Source organism: Anticarsia gemmatalis, chromosome 23 (assembly GCF_050436995.1).
Source record: "Anticarsia gemmatalis isolate Benzon Research Colony breed Stoneville strain chromosome 23, ilAntGemm2 primary, whole genome shotgun sequence".
Classification (NCBI taxonomy): domain Eukaryota; kingdom Metazoa; phylum Arthropoda; class Insecta; order Lepidoptera; family Erebidae; genus Anticarsia; species Anticarsia gemmatalis.
In genome coordinates, this window is record NC_134767.1 from 7327331 (window position 1) to 7331716 (window position 4386).

At 32.9% G+C, this 4386-nt stretch overlaps 1 non-coding gene across 1 annotated transcript; it reads left to right on the top strand.

The window, feature by feature from the left end:
• The first annotated feature begins 1857 nt into the window (after window positions 1–1857).
• Window positions 1858–1929, top strand: TRNAG-UCC (transfer RNA glycine (anticodon UCC)). Its single transcript has one exon. It is a non-coding gene; the product is annotated as a tRNA-Gly (tRNA).
• Window positions 1930–4386: the final 2457 nt, after the last annotated feature.

Here is a 4386-nt window from a genome sequence, read left to right on the forward strand (position 1 = left end):
GAATTTTAGAAGTATAGGTACACAATACATCTAGCTTTTGTGAAAATGCATTAAAAGCATGAAAGCTAAGCAATAAAGATTACTATTCATAATTATTACGCTCGTTAAAGGTGTAGGGAGAGGTGTATGAAATTCAAAATACACCTAAAGAGTCTATTTTCTAAATTCTACACAATTGCCACTACAATCGCAGACGAAACACCGTATATCAGTACTGCGAACAATTCTTTGTAGTGAATTAAGGCAATTTGGAGAACGCCGGAAAATAAAATAATAGCTGTCCCATTAGGCTTGGCTCTCAAAGACACCACGGCTAATCGTCGGAAATAAATTCCTCCATTCCTCCCGAGCAAGCACTTTGTGCGCGTTCCGACTCATTTAACACAATGTTCTGATATCAAACTTGTTATGTAATTTGTGTGTCTAGTAATGACGTTATGTCCAGAATATAGAAATAGTGATAATTTTCTATTCAGCTGTTACTGTATCGACAAATTATTATCATAGTCATAGTATATCAAATAGTATCGATAAATTTGAGAAAGTCAATTAAATTACTAACCCCCGGTTTCTGAGTACTTTGAACTGTAGTTTATCTATTCAATAGCGTTTTTTATATGAGTTTTAATGCTATTGAATAGATAAACTACCGCTAAATGTACTTACCTCAGAAACCGGGAGTAAATTGAGTCGTTTCAGCGCTGTTCCTTTTAACTGATGAAAAATCAGAGGAGGTTCTCAAGTATATTTTTTTAAGTCATTGTATTGTTAAAACTACTCTGAAATACTTTTTACAAAGTAGTCTGTCTTTAATAATTAGATACCATTTTTTTACGTGATCATGTTAAGCCATAAGCCGGTTCTGTTGCACATTTCTTATAAGTGACTCAATTAGATTATAAATTCTGTATTTCCAATAATGTTTTATCACTATTTCTTTAACTGATTTATAAACTAGGAAAATATGTGGCAGGGTGAATATGGATGGAGCCATTAAAAGAAACTTTGCCGTAAGAATATTTATGGTCAATTATGTAAAGCGTAAGTGGGTATCAAACTCAGAATCTGCCACTCGGTATTGTTAATTGTTACCTTTTCGGGGAGACTTATTAATTGGTATTCTACCTATCCTCATGGTAACAAAATACCATATTAAAATACCTAACAAAAGTACAATTCAAATACATAAATAGCATATCAGGGAGCAGTTATCTAAGTTCAAAGCGGTTCGTAATGAGGGCAAACAATGACGTCTACTCTCAGCCACGGTCGGATCAGTACTGCGACTAATTTGACGTTGCTTCCTTCCGCCACGGGAGGGCGCCACCGTCGGTGATTTAATCGTCCTCTTCCGTTCCCTCTTGAGCATTATATCTCGTGATTTAGATGTACGGCTTTTGGATGTAGTATTAGATATGTCTTTTATAGAAATTCGCCTCTGTGGCACGGTCGGTAGTGTATGCGACTGCCGCGCGGCAGGTCTCGGGTTCCTGGGTTGGACCAAAAAGTCTTTTCTGAATTTTGTCTTAAGAATCAACCTGATCAGCGCCTCTAACGGGCACCGTAGGAACTATATTGGCAGTTTATTTTAAATGTCAACTTTAGCACTTATGATTTTCACGGTATTTAAATTACTTGAAATAAGACTCTCCGTTGGACATAAGTTATTTTTTATACATTAAATGTAGCCTTCTATTATACTGGTAAAACTATGACAACGCATATAAAAATATTAACATTTCAATCTAATCACTACTAATAATTACCTTCCTTTTATCAAGTCGGTTAAAACCAGTTATTTAAAATACATATTATTATCTGTACTTAGGTACATCTTATTGGAAACATCTCTCACATGCGATGGTGGTGTAATGGTCAGCATAGTTGCCTTCCAAGCAGTTGATCCGGGTTCGATTCCCGGCCATCGCATATGTTTTTGTTCGACAAAGTATTTATTTTATCCACACAGTACTTACTTGTACGAACAAAATATTTTTTTGATTTTTGATCTTTTAGATGAGATAAGATTTTGTTACACTTAGTTCTCAATTTTTAATATCTTAAGGCCGTTATATTTAAAGATACAGGCAGAAGTATATCGTAACATGTATCATTTTGGTCTTAACGCCAGACTTGCAACAAATGTTTTGGAGAATTTATTAGAAATAGTACTTGTCCGACTCGGAAATCGAACTTTATAAATAAAGAACTGTAAAAACTTATTCTTGTCGCAAGATGACTATCAGCATCACAGCCTAATCAAATGAAAGATAAAATGAAATTTAACATAGATTTAATTACAAAACGGGGTCAAACATAAGCTATTTTGTTTTCTCAAAAATCATATCCATTTCTCATTTTTATCATGGATCTGCTTATACCAGGGGTTCCCAACCTTTTCTTAGCCTGGGACCACTTTTATATTATTCTTGTTAGCAGGGACCACCATGTGAGTATATTAAAAATAAAGTGTAATAATCATCCTGAAAATTTAAAATTTTAATATCATTCGCGGACCATATTTTGACTTTCACGGACCACTGGTTGGGAACCACTGGCTTATACTTACCTATTGAATAATTTAAACATCACGAGCTTCTGCCTATGATTTCGTCCTCGTAAAATTTATACCATTATTATACCCAGGGAGGGTATAAAGTATCTTATGTGTCGATCCAGATAAAACAATCGTGTAGTAGTTTAGGTGTGATTATATAATAAGAATTTATCAAAATATCTAAACTTTTGCATTTATTATAATATATGAGTAAATAGTAAGCAGCAATGAGTATTAAAGTATAGCTTATTCTCTACAAAAAGTAGTTTAAAAAAAAACAACATTAAAATTCATTGGGGTTTTTTGCTTACACTCGAATTCCACACTATTGTGATATAACATGATCATGGTAATGAAATGACATAACAACCAAACATTTGACTACCTGTTATGGCACACTTATTCTACGAACAATCGCTTAGTACATTGTTTAAAGATTAACTACTAAAGAGCTCTTTACGAAGATTTGAGATTTGTACAACTTTATAAGCGGATTATAAGTGTTAAGACTAGATGATATTTTCTGAGGAATTTCTGTGTGTGGTATGATTGTTTAATCTATACAAAAATAATTAATTCAAGTACAATAAAGAGTATAGTTATCGACTAAAATAAATAAATTTCGAAATAGTAGAGTTTTTATAAAACTATTAATTTATTTCCAATATTAACTAATGTTATTATTCATTAATAAATATTAAAAAACAGAGCCGCGTACTTGTCAATTTTGTTACTTAACGGGAATGATTTGTTTAAAATATGCAAAAGAAAATATTGTGATTATGACGTACGATTTATATAGGCCGAGGGTTTGAATCCCACACATTGTGTTGTATCATCATGTTTCTTTTTAAAAGCTTTTGAACTTTGCTGAAGACAGGATTGTTTAGTAGCCTAATAAAGTGAATAGGTACCTCTTTTAGAAATGGTATAATTCGCATACAAAATCTATCATGTACGTTCTTTAATTGGCTTGGTATTGTAATTCATTTGGTCAAACAAATTAACGTAGTGCTTTTCTAAACTTCTACGAATAAAAGTAGAACAAGAGACCAGGATCTAAAGTAATGCATGGTCAACCAAAAAAATCTTTCTAATTCCCAGTATAATATTTGATATTTGTAAACAGTGTGGAACTATAGCTTTTCCTTACAAGGCTTTTCTATAGAACCAACTATTTTAATTACGAGAACGGGACATCATACATCTCTGTCTCTCCCCCTGGGCATTACAGGCGTGATTTTAAAATATTAGTACTTACTCTATATTTAATGTTCTTACTAATCATGATTGATAACAGTTTAAAGAAACTTTCAATTATAATTGACTCTTATTTTATTAGCTGTCAAAAATATAAGCAATTAAAACTACCGATTTATCATTTTTAACAAAGTTTTACAACAAGTAAACCAAAACGACTAATTTATCCCGAATTAAAAATCTAAAAATAATTTCCCTGCATCTTTTTTCTTTCATTTTAATTACTGTAAATAATAATTGAATCAAATTACAACTAAAATTTATTGTTTAGCACCAAATATCGTAACCAGCGATATACAAAGCTTACCAACGAACCATACTTTGCGAACTGACACTCATCAGCCTAATCCATTCATACTCCTCAACTTAACTCGCCAACCAATCAGAAGCCTTAGGCGGGGCGAGCGAATGAAACACACATATACAACTTGAAACAAGAGAGACAGAGATAGCTATAGAAAGTGAGTTAGAGCTTCAAACCGGCGGTGATATGGCTATGGGTACATCAAGTCGGGAAACCAGTCAGTTAAAGTTTGCAATTTGAGTAACAGAGTCGCTGTTGGGCCGAC